The following is a 17,662-nucleotide window of genomic DNA, read 5'->3' as shown; positions in this document are numbered from 1 at the left end:
AGTAGTTGTAAAAAATGCTTGAGTACAGCAGTTAGTTGTACTTTTCCACAAAATGCATGTTAGATAAAATTGGTTTGTTACGTGTACTTTATGGCTATTGTACACGTACTTGGTTCAGACACTTTTCATCAGACTATTCTTGACATTACACAAATAAAACACATGCTTATATTTTTACCAGTTTACTAACTAGGCAAATGGCATATAATATCTGTGGGAAAAGTAAAATTGGCATATCAATCTGAAAGGTTGTAAGTGATCATTCAGCATCAGATGAAAGTGTGCAATATGAAGAACACCCATTAAACTTAAAAGTTCTGAGTATGCAGTCAATCGTTTCGATGATTACTAGAGTGACAGAGCTATGGTAGGTGTTACAGGGTTATAATAAAGCTTTTGATGACATCATAAACCACATAAGCAGGGGTCTAAGTACTTTAAATATCAGCAGAATCCTGGCATTAAATTACAGCCTTTACTTCATTAAAAGCAATCTGGTATTTGGTTTTAATAATCTGTGTAAAGTACATCGCTGAAGTAACAATAAAACTTGACTGTGCCACTTGAGACGATGGTGTGAGGTAAATGCTAATAGCTGTTAGTATTGATCTTGTAATGTCCAAAAGAGAATTCAATAGTTTTTGTCCCAAGAGAGTACATAAACTGTCTATAAAAACAAAAAACTGCGGATGTTTTGTTTTTGTTTTTGTTTTACATAAACTGTCTATTGTAGTGGTTTATAGAGTAATTGTTTGTTGGTACAGTATCTAGGTATTTTTGATCTAAATAATCTAGCTTTCATTGCAGTTACCGTAAATCTTAAGTGCATTGTAACAATGCTTACTATCTAATGTCCCTGTTCCTAGAAGAATACAATACAAGTGAAGGCCATTTGCCCCATCAAGTCTCTGCTAGCTATTTCAAAAAGCAATCCGGTAAATCCCACTGTGCGAGCTCTTTCCCCATAAATTTGCATTTTTTTCCTCCTTCAAATGTTTGTCTGATTCCCTTTTGAAGGCTACTATTGAATCGGTTTCTAACACTTTATAAGGCAGGGCATTCCAAATCCAAACCATTTGTGTAAAAAAAATCCTTATGTTCCCTCTGGTTCTTTTGACAATCACTTAAATCTGTGCCCTTTGGTTATATTGACCATTCAGCCATTGGAAACAATTTTTCTTTCTTACTTCAAATCCTTCATGGTTTTAAATACTCCTATCAAGTCTTCTGTTAGCAGCTTAGCCTGTTCTAAAGAGAACAACCTCAGCTTCTCCAGCTTATCCATGTAATTGTAATCCTTCATTCCTGGAACCGTTCTAGTAAGAACTTCTGTATCCTCTCGATAGCCTTCAAATCCTTCAAAAGTGTGATGCCTTGAATTGAACGCAATATGGGGCTGAACCAGTTTTTTTTATGTAGGTTTAGCTATGTAGTTTTAGCCTAATAGATCTTATGCTAAAAGATATTAAAACATTTATGGGTATCTTTCTGTTATAAGTGTCCCTTTTACCTGGCTTTTGTACTTTTAGCCTCAATTGGAAAAACCCAGCATCCCATATGTTTTATAAACTGCTTTTCTAATCTCTCCTGCCACCACCAAACATTCCCAAGTGCCTCTGTTTTTGCACACCCTTTAAAATTGAACTTGTATTGTCTCTCGTCATTAATTCTACCAAAATATATTACCTCACACTTTATCACATCTAGTTTCATCTGCCATATTCAATCAGCCTGAATATATCCTCTCTCTTCCTTGCAGTTTACTGCATTTCCAAGTTTTGCCTCATCTATAAACTTCAAAATTGTGCCTCCTACACCAAAGTCCAAGTCATTAAGGTGCTGGTATATCAAAAGCAGCAATACTGAACCTTGTGGAACTCAACTCTGTCTAGCCAGAAAAACTGCCAGTTAGCACGACTCTTTTTCTATCCCTTAGTTAATTTTGCGTAGATGCTGCTGCTGCCCTTTTATCCCATGGCCTTTAATTTAGCTAACAGGCCTATTATGTAGTACCTTATTGAACATCGTTTGAAGGACCATACACAATATTAACTGCACTGTTCTGATCCACCATCTCTGTCCCCACATAAGAAAATTATGTCCAGCTACTCAAACACCATTTTCCCTAAAAAAAAAACCTGTGTTGGCTCTCGTTTATTGGTTCATACTTGTCTAAGCAGTTGTCCACTTTTCTCCTAATTATTTCATTGTTGGAATACCGTTAAAGCAAATCTGCCCCTCATCAATTACAAACATCAACTACTCAAAATCATAGTTGTCACATTAAAGTTTAAGTGCTTTGAAAGCGCATATGTTTGGAAACAAGTTTTTTAAGTTTATTTTTGATCCTTGGGGTATGGGCGATGCTGGTAAGGCAGTAGCTATTTCCCAAACCCAGTTGTTATGGTGGTGGTAGCGTGTCTTTCTTTGAACTACAGCACTCCCTAGAATTTCAAAGTATTGACCCAGTAGCTGGTAAGCCCTGAATTGTGCTTTAGGCACATGACCCAAGAAGAAGCCATTTTCCAGGAATTTACAAAATAATATGAATAATAAGCATTTTATTAACAAATAGTAAAACATTTTTGGGTGTCTTTGTTATAAATGTTCCTTTACCTGTAAATCTTTGACCTGATAGAAATTTCAAAATGGTGCCTCAAAGCAACTTTGAGAAACATGGAGCAATTTGATTGATTCAGCATCTTCTTTATTGTATTAGTAATATTTGCTCACTGCTCATGCTTGTCATATGCCAGGAATAGATCTTTACTAGCAGCTTATCCCACTTCACTTTTGCTTGGCCGTATATATAGTATTTATTTTTAGTGCTGATTTGTAGCTGTTTTATAAATATCAAATCAAGACAATGAAGGACAAGCAGATCGGTACCATGGCACCCAAAGTGAAATGCTGTATGTGCCATTTTGAGTTTTACATGTGGAAATAGAGAGAATGTACACTACTATCCTGTTGGTAAATTCTGTTAGAAAGCTGTTGTACTCTATGTAGATATAGATAATTCGATGAAGGTTTACAATTTTTGATCATTGATCCTACTGAAAAAAAACTTTACTTACTTTTGATAATTTAATGTCATATAAATTGGTATCAAAATGCATAGCAAAAACAATTTAGATCATCTGACCTGAAAACTTGTGCAACACATACAGAAGCATGATTTTAAATCAGTTTATAACCAAAGAATTTGAAACAAAGATCCAAGGCAGCTCTTCAGCTATAGCTAGTTATTGTGTGTGATTATCATCATAATTGCTTACTGTGGAAAAATATGTATATCGACTGCTAAGGGCAGGCTTTATAGCTATTAAGTAAGTTTAAGTTACCTTGTCATTTCAACAATATACAGTGCAGAACCGTGACATTTTATTTTTAAATTCTGCCCTTATCTCAGATGTTTGGAATTGCATCATGCAGAGAAACAGTTGAATTATTGCTATTCTATAATAAGGGAGCTCAATTACCTGTAATTTTAATCAACTATTCCTTTTGATAGGGAATTACCCCAGCATTTCACATCTGTTTGGTATTTTTATTATTCGGCAAAATAATCCCTGATGATGCATACCAGGTACAACAGTCCAATTATAAAATTTTCCTATCAAACACATTATTGCACTTTTTTTCCGGCTGAATCATGGATTCTTCTCTGAATTTGCTCATGCAACAATGATGCACCCAATTAAATTAATGGTGCCACAAATGCAAGCAGACTAGATTCACCCTGTAAAATGTGCATATGTCTATTCATGTAGGTAAAACAACGTCTCTTCATGGAGGTAAAACAATGCAAGCTAGCATTGGAGGATACCTCTAGAGTTATGATCCAGGAGTTTTGCAACAATGCAGCAGGAGTGCTGCAGTTTGATTACGTGTACGAGAGGTTCTTTTGATTTGACTGTTGGTCTGGAGGTAGAATCTGTCTGGTATTTTGACAGAACGGGGGGGGGTGAAACTTCGGCATTGGCAGAACTGGTTATCAAAGCCACAAATAATATCCAATGTTACTCTGATGAAGGTAAACTATCCCTTCTTATCCTTCTCGACTGATCTGCCACCTTTGACACAGTTGATCACACCATCCTCCTCCAACGCCTCATCACTGTCGTCCAGCTGGGTGGGACCCCTCTCACCAGATTCCATTCGTATCTAATGTTTGCAGTGGCCCCCCCTTACCACTCCTACACCGTTACCTCTGGTATTCCCCCAAGGACCTATCCTTGGCCCCTCCCATTTCTCATCTACAAGCTGCCCCTCGGTGACATCATCCAAAAGCATTGCCTCAGTTTTCAGATGTATGCTGATGACACCCAGCTCGACCTCACCACCACCTCTCTCTATTTCTCCACTGTTGCTAAATTGTCAGACTGTTTCTCTGACATCCAGCATTAGATGAGCAGAAATTTCTCCCAATTAAATATTGAGAAAACTGAAGTGATTGGTTTCAGTCCCTACTCCAAACTCTGTTCCCCAGCTACCAATTCCACCCTTCTCCTTTGCAGCAGTCTGAGACTAACCAGTTGGTTCGCAATGTTGATGTCAATTCCAACCACGTATTCACGCTGTTGCTGAGACTGCCCATTTCCACCTCTGTAACATCGCCTGTCTTTGCCCCATCTCAGCTTATCTGTTGCTGAAATGCTCATACATGCCGTTGCTACCTCCAGCCACAACTATTGCAATGCACTCCTGGCTGTTGGTCTCTAACATTCTACCCCTGAGGTCATCCAAAACTCCGCTGCCCATGCTTTCACTCACACCAAGACCCATTCACCTAACAGAATCACAGAATTGTTACAGTGTAAAAGGAGGCCATTCTGCCCATCGTGTCTGCACCGGCTCTCTGAGCATTTTAATTTAGTGTCGATCTCGTGCCTTTTCCCTGTAACCCTGCACGTTGTTTCTATTTAAATAATGCTCTCTTGAATGCCTCAATTGAACCTGCCTCCACCACACTTCCATGCAGTACATTCCAAACCCTAACTACTCACTGTGTAAAAAAGTTTTTCCTCACCTCGCATTTGCTTCATTTGCAAAACACTTCAAAACTGTGTCCTCTGGTTCTCGATCCGTTTACAAGTGGGCACAGTTTCTCCCTACTACTCTGTCCAGACTCTTCATGATTTTGAAATCTTCTATCAAGTCTCCTCCTAGCCTTCTCCTCTCCACGGAAAACAGTCCCAGCTTTTCCAATCTTTCCTCATAACTGAAGTGTCTCATCCCTGGAACCATTCTTGTTAACCTCTTCTGTACTTTCTCCAATGCGTTCACATCCTTCCCATAGTGTGGCGCCCAGAACTGTACACACTACTCCAGTTGAGGTCTAACCAGTGTCCTATATAAGTTCATCATAACCTCCCTGCTGTTGTACTCTATGCCCCTATTAATGAAGCCTAGAATGCTGTGTGCTTTAGAAAGAGCTCTCCGTACCTGCCCTGCCACCTTTAATGACTTATGTACATATACACCCAGGTCTCTCTGCTCCTCCTCCTGCACACCCTTTAGAATAGTGTCCTTTATTTTACACTCTCTTTCCATGTTCTTTGTACCAAGGTGTAATACCTTATACTTCTCTGCATTGAACTTCATCTGCCACCTATTTGCCCATTCCACCAATGTGTCAATGTCCATTTGAAGTTCTACACTGTCCTCCTCACAGTTTACAATGCTCCCAAGTTTTGTGTCATCCCCAAAATTTGAAATTGTTCCCTGCACACCCAAGATCTAGATCATGTGTATAAATCAGGAAATCCCTGTGTACATCCCTCTGCTCGCTGACTAACATTTGTTTCCAGTCATGTAACTTCCTGATTTTAAAATTCTCGTCCTTGTTTTCAAATCCCTTCACGTGCTTGCCCCTTCCTATCTCTGTAATCTCCTCTAGCCCCCCCAATCCACTGAAATATCTGCATTCATCTGGACTCTTGTACATGCACAATTTTAATCACTCCTCTATTGCATTCAACAACCTTGGCACTAAAGTTTTGGAATTCCTTCCCCATATGTCTCTGCTTCTCTAGCTTCTCGTTCCTCCTTTGAGACATTCCTTAAACCAAGCTTTTGATCATCTGATCCAATATCTCCTTATGTGTCTCGGTGTTGTATTTTGTTTTGTAATGCTCCTGAGCAGTGCCTTGAAACATTTTATTGCATTAAAGGCCCTATGCAGGCTGTTTGGTTGTTTAGTTTTCAGTATATGTACCTGCTGTCGGTCAGCAATGAGGAAAAGAGGGAAGGGCATGATCTTAACCACAGCAGGGTGCATATGTTATGGATCTTGCACCACTGATTTGTAAGTTTTTCAAAGATATATCTGCAAACATTGATTTTAGTGTGCTGTGATCGGTTTCTAGGGGTCTCCCTTTGGATTGTATTTGCGCATGTCTGCTGTCCCCTCTCTTGCCCACCCTCTCTTTAGTAGAAAAAAAAAGTCAGAAATTATCTGAAAATAAATTGTATAAGACTCTCAATGACACTTTTTTATGGAGGTCAGAACAGGATCTAACTTCTGTGACATAATGGACTTTCCTTATGCTTTAAATCTCATGTTAAACTTCATTTAAAACCAAAACACGATGAAAGCACTTACCGAACTCGCTAAAATTTTTAATAAGAAATTGTTATGTTGAGCTTGTGTTTCAGAATAATAACTTTTTGACTTCCTGGTTTTAAGCCAGTGTCTGCTGAAGCCTAAACCATTGATAACAGTTTCGTAATGAATTTATTCAGGCAAAACAAGATTTTCCTTCCAGAGTTTTTTTATTCATGCTTGTCCTTCTTGCTGAGTTGATTTCTCAGTTTTTGTTACTCTCTTATTTAAAAATAAAGTTCTAAAATGATGTGCAGATCCAAAAGAGGAATTTATTTTACAAATTGCAGTAGCCAAAACACATCCCAAATTGCTATATATATTTTGACAGCAAAACTGGAAATTTGGTCATTTTGGGGCATGAAGAGATGTGTCTAACTTTATGGCTGAGATTTTCCGTGCTCGCTGGCATCAGGCGTGTTTGGTGGTGTGAGTGGACAATGTGGTGAAAAGGCCAAAAATCAGTTTCCCGATGTCGTGAAACCAGTTTGCGATTGTCCACTCAGCCCTTCGATGGTGGGCCATGTTACCCACCATTGGACATTGGGAACCTCATTGTGATACATTAACATATTATTATAAGGCCAGCCCACTGGACTCATCCCCACCCCCCGTCAGCTCGCTGGATAGCCTGCCCACGTCGGTGGGAAAACACGCCGGTGCAGAATACGTCTTGACATCTTAACTGTAATGTGCAGAAGTTGGAACCTAGTGCCAGAGCCCTGCCCACATCGTGGACACCCAAAGAGCAGAAGATGCTGGAGCCTGACAGCAATGGATCCTGGAGGACCGTTTATGGCATGCTGGGTGGATTCTCATGGACATGGCTCTGCTGCGAAGCAACTCATGGAAGTTGTAATGTCACCGTTGATGCTCACAGTGGATGATGGTCCAGGGGGTGGGAGAGGAAGACCTAGGATCAACTGGGAGAGGAAGAGTGTTGGGGGTGATGAGGTTGGGAGGGGGGGAATGAAGGTGTTGGGAGGGTGAGGTTGGGAATGAAGGTGTCGGAGGGGTGAGATTGGGAATGAAGGTGTTGGATGCGAGGATGGTGAGGTTGGGAATGAAGGTGTCGGGAGGGGGGAATGAAGGTGTCGGGAGGGGGGAATGAAGGTGTCGGGAGGGGGGAATGAAGGTGTCGGGAGGGGGGAGTGAAGGTGTCAGGGTTGAGATTGGGAAGGGGGGTGGCGTAGGAGGAGGAGGGGATAATGGGGGAGAAGATGGAAACTGGGGAGGTAGGTGTAAGAAAAGGAGTTCAGAGCGGGTAGGAGTGTGGAGAGGGGATGGAGCCCAGGGGAAGGAGTTCAGAGAGGGGAGGGATCCGAGTGGGAAGGAGTGCAGAGAGGGAAGGGAGTAAGAGTGGAGGAAGAAGCAAGGGTGGAGGAAGGAGTCCAGAAGGGGGAAGGAGTAAAGCTGGAGGAAGGAGTGAGGCGGGAAGGACTAAGGATGGCGGAAGAAGTAAGGGTAGCTGAGGGAGTCAAGAAGGGGAGTGACGAAGCAGTGAGGAGAGGTTCGGGGGAGTGACATCCTGGTGAACGTGCAAGGATGGGGTCTGACGGGTCCATGACTGCCTCCTGGGGAGCGAACTGAGGGTGGGTGTGGTATGAGAGAATGTGTGAGAATGACCGAGGGCAGAGTGAGGTGGTAGGGTGAGAGAGTGAGGGTTTGACAGTAGTGGTAGAAGGGATGGCAAGGGTGGTTGATGGGGACTTGGAGGCAGACACAGACCCTGGGGGTGGGAAGGAGGAGGTCAGGGAGGTGGGATTTTTGCGAAGGAAGGGAAAATGCATGCTAACCTGGATATTCCCCGAAGGAAAAAGATTGTGGCTGGTAGGTCGTGGAGGGGAGGTGGAAGGTGATGCCGGAGGGTAACTGTGATGGGGGCAAGGAAATGAGTGACTGGGGGAGGGGAAAAGATCGGGGAATGCACAAGAAACTGAATCCAGACCATGCTGTCTAAATCGAAAGTGAAATGACAGTCATGGTCGGTGAGATCGGGTGCTACATGGGAGTGTGATCATTGGGTGGGTGGAGATACAGGTCAGCTCAGGTGGACAATTGAAACAAACCCCGGTAGACAGCATTCAAAATGCTCAGGACATTGAGGTGAGTGTGATACGTGAACGATCTGGATGCATGGGAGAGTGCTTGCACGAGGTTCTGAAAGGCCCTACCACACACACACACTTCTCCCTCCAGAACCACTCGTTGGCCAGCTGCTCCCTCTGCAGTGACAGAGAACGAGGTCGAAGGGGTCATAGACAAAGGGGACTCGGAGGAAGAGGACAGCCTCTGAGATTCCTGAGTGGATGACCCAGGGGTGACCAGCTGCCGATTCCCCTCCCTTTGGGTGCCCGGGGGCCCCAGCCTGACTCGAGGGGAAGGAACACCTGGAGGGAAGTAGAGGTGCTCCATTTCCCCCTTGCGTTGCCACTGCAGGAACTCACCCATGGCCCCCATAATGGATTGCAGGTCTATACACATCTCCACATTCTGCATCTCCATGGCGTCTGCCATCCTCCCCATGGAGGCCTCCATACACGCACATGTGGGCACTACGTCAGAGAGCAGGCGGATGCACTCCTGCGACTTGTGTGCCACTCTGCTGAGGGCTTCCAACAGCTCTGCCTTCCCACGCCTTCTGCTGACTCTCCAGGATGGGTTAGAAGGCCAAATGTAGAGGCTCGTCATCTGATTTGATCCTCACAGATACCTGATCCTCAGCAGTCCTCCGAGTGCAGGGTAGCTCACATGAACCTGCTGCTGCGGGCATGTGTCCATGCAGTGACCCCCAGATTGTGAACTGGAGCCTGCTCTCGATCTAGGTTCCACCGAGGGGTGTGCCTCTGCTATGGTGCAGGGTGTGGGTAAGCACTTTGATGGGCCTTCCAGGCTGCTTATTTTCAGCTCTTCAATGGAGGTGGTGTCCTCTTGGCTGGAGGTGAGGACGTGGATGGAACTGAGGGAATGGCTGGCTGAGGGTGTCGGTCGCTTGGCAGAGCTCCCTGTGAACCAAAGTAGAGATAATTAGCGCATGCCAGCAGAGTCAAAAGCAGGAGAAAGAGCACTCACATTTGCGTTGAGAGGGAGATGATGTGGTGCAAGATCCTTAAGAGGGTATTCGCCGCCAATCTCACCGACATCACAGGCTTGGTCCTTGTCCTCACCAGTCAGTTCGATGGCACACTCCTCATTGTGAGTGAAGGGCTTAATGTGGGCTGCTCCACCCTGGGTCTGGGACCTCCCCCTACTCATGTGAGCAGCCTTCTCCTGCATGAAAGCAGATAGAGAGTGCGTGAGCAGGACACATGGCACTGCACGGAATGCTTGTGTAGTGAGCGGAGCCATGGACAGGACGAGGACAGGAGCTTGAGGGGGTATGAGCTTGGTGGAGATGTGAGGGTGTGTGTGAGAGTTAGTGGTGTTGTCCCTTGAGGTGTGAGATCCCTGTGGATGTGTGATGGGTTTGTGAGTGAGAGAGTTGAGAGTGATGAGAAGAGTGAACTACCTTGGCACAATGGATGAGATCATTCATCCTGTAGTGGCACTGGTTGGCTATCCTCTTTTGCAGGGCATTAACACTGACTACCGCTGCCACTAAGCTGGATTAACGAGGTTGCTGCCCATCCTGTGGCCAGAGTGGGGGTGGAGGACATCACAGCAAGCCTCCACTGTGTCCAAAATGCACTGGAGGGACACATCATTGAACCTGGGAGCTGCAGTCTTTTTGCCTTTCAGGGCCATGTCTGCTTGGCTGCAGCCATGGGCTGGAAGCACTGAGAGGTGTACGTATGGCTGGACTTTAAATTTGGCGCCTGAGCAATGAAGCGGCAAGGTGATGGCGTGGCAGGCGAATGAGAGTCTGCCCGCTAGCCATGGAAATAGCGTGTTTTCCGGGAATGCATAATTAATGCGATAAGTTTGGGACGATACAGTGCGAAAAGCCATTACGCAGCCAGTGGTTAAAACGTCATTTTATCTACCTGCTACCGCACTTAGTGCAAATCTGGGACAATTCCATCCTATTTTTATTAAGGGAAACCAAAATTGGTAGTTCGTTTCTTGGTATGTTTATTGTGATTCACTATGGATGCGAAAGAGCAAAAAAGGAACACTTTTTCTCCCCCGTTGGCCAGTTGCCTTGCAAGGTCTTCAAACAGTAATTAATTTTATTCCATAAAATGTTTTTCCTTCAATCACTTCCTACCTCTGATCTGTTTCTACTTTCCACCTAGGCACCTGTCATTCCACATTTTTGTTCATATGCAACCGATTTGTGGTTTCTACACCTGCTCCAAACCAAACTTTTAGTAATTGAGCACCGAATCTATCTGTACCTTGTGGCAATATTAAATATACAGAGCACTATAAAATTGTCTGTGGCATTGTCCAGTCAGTTGATAACTTTTTTCTATTGCCGGGTTATAATGATATTGAGAAAGAGACACAAGAAAAGATTGTTCCACTGACCACAGCCTACCACTATGTTGTGACAGTTCACATAGCAAAATTGAATGGGAAATATTCAGATAGCAATGTGTAAAGGAAAATGTCAACACAAAGCATGACTAAAAATTATGACAATAAGAAAATGTGTTTCAAAATGTTAAGTTTGTTGAAGGGAAGTGTGTTTTTTCTTCAAAACATGTCAGCAATATATAAATATTATTACTTTCAATACGCTCTTGTATAATGACAAAATATAATGAATTGTTGATGTATCCTGATAGCTTTGTGGTTGAAGTCTGTTCACCTATGCTGTCATGTAGCAAAACAGTACATTTCATTTAATAAGAAATCCCAAGGAGTTTTATAGTGTCTGTTGGGCACTTGATCAAGGAGTGAGAGACAAGCTGGGAGAGCCGACTGTTAGTCACGTTGGTAGCTGTTACTGCAACTTGAAATTTCTCAGAAAACAATTTAGAACACAAGTGGATGATGTAACTAGTAGAGTTGATGAGGGGGAGCCAGTGGATGTGGTTTATTTGGACTTTCAGAAGGCTTTCAATAAAGTCCCACATAAGAGATTAGCGTGTAAAATTAAAGTGCATAGGATTGGGGGTAGTGTATTGAGATGGATAGAAAACTGATTGGCAGACAGGAAACAAAGAGTAAGAATAAACGGGTCTTTTTCCGAATGGCAGGCAGTGACTAGTGGGGTACCTACCACAGGGATCGGTGCTGGGACCCCAGCTATTCACAATATATATTTATGATTTAGATGCGGGAACTAAATGTAATATCTCCAAATTTGCAGATGACAAAGCTGGGTGGGAGGGTGAGCTGTGAGGAAGATGCAGGGATGCTTCAGTATGATTTGGACAAGCTGAGTGAGTGGGCAAATGCATGGCAGATGCAGTATAATGTGGATAAATGTGAGGTTATCCACTTTGGTAGCAAAAACAGGAAGGCAGATTATTATCTGAATGGCTATAAATTGAGAGAGGGGAATGTGCAACGAGACCTGGGTGTCCTTGTACACCAGTTGTTGAAGGTAAGCATGCAGGTGCAGCAGGCAGTAAAGAAGGCAAATGATATGTTAGCCTTCATAGCGAGAGGATTTGAGTACAGGAGCAGGGATGTCTTACTGCAATTATACAGGGCCTTGGTGAGACTACACCTGGAATATTGTGTGCAGTTTTGGCCTCCTTATCTGAGGAAGGATGTTCTTGCTATAGAGGGAGTGCAGCGAAGGCTTACCAGACTGATTCCTGGGATGGCAGGACTGATATCTGAAAAGAGATTGAGTCAGTTAGGATTACAGTAACTGGAGTTCAGAAGAATGAGGGGGGATCTCAGAGAAATCTATAAAATTCTAACAGGACTAGACAGGATAGATGCAGGAAGGATGTTCCTGATCATGGGGAGTCCAGAACCAGGGGCACAGTCTGAGGATACGGGGTGGACCATTTAGGACTGAGGTGAGGAGAAATTTCTTCACCTGGAGAGTGGTGAGCCTGTGGAATTTGCTACCACAGAAAGTAGTTGAGGCCAAAACATTGTATGTTTTCAAGAAGTAGTTAGATATAGCTCTTGGGGTGAAAGGGATCAAAGGATATGGGGAGAGGATATTGAGTTGGATGATCAACCATGATCATAATGAATGGCGGAGCTGACTCGAAGGGCTGAATGGCCTATTCCTTCTCCTATTTTCTATGTTTCTAACTATGTGAGCTGGGATTATACGTGCCAAGGGGTGAAGGACTCAGAGAGCCGGTAAAATGCCGGGGAACTGCATTGAGATGGCTCCCTGATGCTGTCACACCGCTGAGGAAGTTTCCCAGCACTGGCTGTGTGCTAGAATGCCTGTCCACCCACTGAGGCAGACAGCCAATCTAAATAATTGAAAGCGCGATTAACTGATATTTTCCTGGGCTGCTGCTGTTTTGTCTGCAGCGGACCAGCGCCCACTCCACCCCCTGCAATGTGAGGAGGCCATCAGCTTTAGGGAAGCAACCTCCCGTGGCTTCCCAGGGTGTTGGAGCAGGGTTGGGCTTTGGATCCAGTAGCCCAATACCCCGATGAGGTGACAGCCAGGGCGGGCCAACCCTGTAGCACCAAAGATGCATCTCTGCTCTGATTGGCATGGTCTCGGCCTCCTAATTTTTCATTTGAAATTGCCTTCTCAAGGGCATTTCCATGTGAAAGCGCCATCATGTTGTCTGGCCTACCTTAGCAGTACGCACCTCGGTGGCAGTGCTGAGGCTCCAGAATTACCAGCTCACTGATTGGGCCAACAGCCTGACCACTGTCATTAATAGGACAACAGGCCCAGCAGCAGCCAATTAAAAGGTCTCCTCAGGGAAAATTGCCACTATGGTTCCACTGCCCGCCCTTGTGGGCTTGTTACCCACATATGGTCCTAATGTCAGGACTCCCCCCACCCCACCCGCATCTGTCTAAAATCATCAATGCCCTGTGAACAACTTCATTTATACAAATGTAAAAGCGAACCTTATGCTTCATAAAATTTACTAGTTTATGCAGTAGTCATTCAGCCCCTGCAGCCTATTTTGCATTCAAGTAGATCATGGGTGACCTGTGCCTCAAATCCATTTAACCCACCTTTGATCCATATCCCATGATATCCTTGCTAACAAAAATCAATTATTCTATTACATACCAAACCAAGGATTGCATTTGCCCTTGCTATGCGTTGTTGCCTTTTGATAGCTTGTATATCTTCACACACATCTCCCTCTGCTGCTCCAATCTATTTAAAATCTTACCATTTCACATATACCTCCTGCTCCTAACCTTCCAAATTAACTAGCTTTATATTTCTCTGTACTGAATTACATCTGCTCATTCTGCAAGCCTATTTATGTCCTTCTGCAACCTTTCATGTAGAACCCTGTCAGAAGCTTTCTGGAAGTCTAAAAATATATGATGAGTGCTAGTATCCACTTTATTTAAAAGTTTTTGTTGGCAGGATATACCCTGCTAAATCAGGGGAGGACACATTAAATTCTATATAATGGTGTCTTTATGAATCAGGTGTGAAGCCACCTTGAAAAATTTTTCTGTTTTCAATCCAACAAAAAGCCTTAAGCATTGTGTTTAAATGGCAGATTATGGTGCATGTCTAAAGTTATTGAGACATAAACCTGGTTTAAAATTGCCATCTCAGGCTTAAATCTCAAAGAACTAGGTTACTATTGTAGCTGGACTGATTTGAACGATTGTAAAATTCTCTGTCAACATAGTTTCAGCTGGGATTAATGGAACTTTTGTCCGGGCTCATGACCGTTCTGCAGTCACGGCAATGGGGAAGTGAAGTTGTGTTTTTTCTATTTAATTTTTCTCTTCATTTTGGCGATGAAATCATTGACCACTCAGAGGTGTTGATTGTGGTTCATGATTTTCAGAAGAAGGAATCAGCAGATCTTTTTATGAAGTTCTAATACTGCAGTTGAGGCCACTTTGCCTGACTATTACTAACGGGGTCCATTGAAAGGGAGTCAGATTCCAAAAAGTTGCAAAATCCATACATACAATGTGCCAATTTAAAATCTATGTCACGCTTATTTAAATTCATACTGTTTGAGTAAAACTGAAATTTAATTACAATGTATAACACAATAAATAATAAGAGTCTATGACTTGTGTGTATTTTTAAAGTTAAAAACTATACATAAGTTGGCCTTTGGTTACCTTACCCGTAGAAATTAATATTTGCAAATCAAATATATAATGGATACTTCTGATTTTTAAAAATAGAAGATACTGCAGTTTTATGCTCTGTAATCAGCAGGGATTCTCTTCCCTAATGTAACTAAATTTTGTAAGATTAATATTTGTGCAGTCCAATTAAATTGTAACTTCTAACTTCTTTACAAGAACAATTGCACATTGAGAAACACATTTCCACTGCATAAGGTTTCATTCGAGCATAAAACATACCAGAAAAAATGGGAAGTAATGATTTATAACGGAGAAGAGTGGTCTGTCTGAGGAGCTGCCAGTACTGGTGGTGAAATACATCTCTGCCCTCTGAGAAATTAGTCATATATCTGAAATGCTGCCCGTAAAAACTTGGAAACAAAAAGTGAATGTAAAATAACAAATCAAAAATTGGTTTATTTCTTTTTCAAAGATAAAGTTATAATTAAAATTCCCAAGTATTTCCTGTTTGTATAAGAAATCATATGTGCACATTGTACATACTTCAGATCAGTTTTAAATGGGTCCCTTTTTAGGTGAATTTTATCTGTGTTTGAAAACGACTTTATTAATGGAGTTCAGTTTTTGATTTTCCACTTGTTAAGAAATAGAGAGAGTTTAAATAAGTTATATTGGTGTTTGTGGGTGTTAGGAATGAGTTTTTGCTTTAATATTTAAGTTTGTTTTGTATTTCTGTATCTGAGTTAAGAAAAAGTCAAGTTGAGTTTTAGTTTCACTTTAAAAGTTGCCTGCATTTCTAATGAGAGTTTATGACTGTAAGAGAAGTTAAGCAAACGCAAGAGTAGAAAAATTGGGCTGTTGCCTAGCAACAGGGGTCCAGAGAGGCAGGTCCCTCCCACCCACAAACATACACTCACACACACACACCCACACACGAAAGTAGAAACAGAAGTTTTGAGGTCAGTTTTGAAGACAGCTGCGAGGCAGAAGCAGCCTAGAAGGCTCGGCTAGTTCCAAGCTAAAGTTGGTTGAAAGTAGCTGCCAGGGAGAGACTGGAGCAAATATGATAGCCAGTCCCAAGCTAAAGAAGAAAGTCCCCAAGAATCCAGGGGAGTGGAACAGGAGAAACTTCAAGTTGACCTTTACGTCAAAGGAAGGAAAGGAATCTGGAACATGTCCTGTTAAATGAAATTGAGAGTGAGGAGCAGAGAAAGACTTCAAGCTTAAAGAGACGAAAGCTGCTGGAAGCAGAGTCAAAATGACATAAAGGCTTGTGAGAAGTCAGAAGGTCCAAAGGGACAACTTAAGATCTGTAACTCTTTGCTATGGGCATGTGAAGCAGTGGTGTACTGTTGACAGCTGAGTCGGTGAGAGAGAGTTTGTGGGTAGCAGCTTGAATGCATGTGGTGACCCAGGGAAGAGGAATATCGTAAGAAGAGTTCAAAACCCTGGAGGCAGACCCTTGCAGAAGGCATTTGAGAGCATCAGTTTGGGAGAAAATTCCGAAGCGAGTTCTTGGAGAGTGGAGATGGGAAACCCTCAATGTGAACGATGGAATTCAGTGAGACCAGTTGGCTAACGGTGTGACAAGTGTCTGGGGGGAGGTGAGGAGAGATCCAAAGCACCTATTTGAGGTGGCATTTGTCACTTGGTTTCAGTGTGGTATATCTGACCACAGGGTGCCTATTGGTTTACATGGACTGTGTACTTACGGTGGATATTAGAGTGTAAGATAGCTTTTATAACTTGTGTTATCCTTACACCTGTATATATCTGTAAAGGTATAGTTGTGGGTGAGGGAGTATTGTAATATGGTTCATCTTTTCTTGTTAAATAAATGTTTTATTCTTTTGTTAAAAGTTCATTAGCTGACTCCGGTGACTCTGTTCAGTAGCCACTTTCCATGTATCTAAACAAACAAATAGAAGGTAGGATCTATCAAGCTGGGTTCCACGCTGGGATCAGGCTTGTCCAGGGGTAACCTCAGCTGGGATCATAAACACTGATCAGATGAATATATTTTGAGGATAGGATATGGTTTTGCGATCAGAATAATAAATACTTCATCTAAAGTTTGCACAACAGTAATTTATTTTTGTGTTTCCTGTTTTGAAAGATCACATGGGTTTGTTGTCTTAAAAATCATTTGGATAAGGGTTTAAATCTAATAAATGTTGATTTAGTCAATAAATCATGCCAGAAACTTGGCATTGTGTCATTGGGTTTTAATTATTTGTTCCGAAAACTAATGAGTTTTCATCTATTTGCTGCAGACACCATTCTAACTATCAGGATAAATGAGGTTTTTCGTTCAGAGTCGATATTGACTTTTGGCAACCAATTGCAAAAGCGTGACAGTAAACCACCTATCTCAGCAGCGAAGAGGCAACCACATTTACAAGGCTTTGGCATCATTTGCACCAGACCAGCAAGCTTCAGGGTGCTAATATTGGTGTACTGGTGCAGTTTGTTAAATTAAGGTTCAGAAATATCAGGTGACCCTGGGCAATATTAGGTCACTCAGGCCACCAGCAAGTTAAGTTTGGCAGTGGGGAGGAGGGTGTCATGATCACGGTGGGCGGTGAACAAAGGCAGGTATCTGTGTGGCAGTCACCCTGGTTATTTTGAGGGCGCATGGAAGATCACACCTGTTCCTTCAAATTGCACAAAGGTAATGTCTAATAGCTTTGCAGTGCCTCGTCAGCTCTATTGTCTGTGGAACTGAATTTGGAGTTTTTTTTCAGGTGTTGTTAACCTGAGGTGCTGTCTTTAATATTCTGTGAGCCTGTATCGCCAAAACCCTCTGCTCTTCTACAGCATCGAACATACTTTCATTATGTAACTCCTATTTTGGTAAAGTCTACAGATTTTGACACCACTGCCTCTAGGTCTATATTCAAATCGTTGATAAACACAGTGAATAGAAGTAGT

General features: G+C 42.6%; 1 protein-coding gene across 3 annotated transcripts in view; it reads left to right on the top strand.

Moving 5' to 3' along the window:
• ror2 (receptor tyrosine kinase-like orphan receptor 2) overlaps positions 1-17,662 on the top strand; it is a 339,608-nt gene that overhangs the window by 155,567 nt on the left and 166,379 nt on the right. The window lies entirely within an intron of this gene.

This window comes from Cetorhinus maximus, chromosome 2 (assembly GCF_964194155.1).
Source record: "Cetorhinus maximus chromosome 2, sCetMax3.hap1.1, whole genome shotgun sequence".
Classification (NCBI taxonomy): domain Eukaryota; kingdom Metazoa; phylum Chordata; class Chondrichthyes; order Lamniformes; family Cetorhinidae; genus Cetorhinus; species Cetorhinus maximus.
The sequence above is the reverse complement of the archived record's forward strand: the minus strand, read 5'-3'. Positions and strand labels throughout refer to the sequence as shown.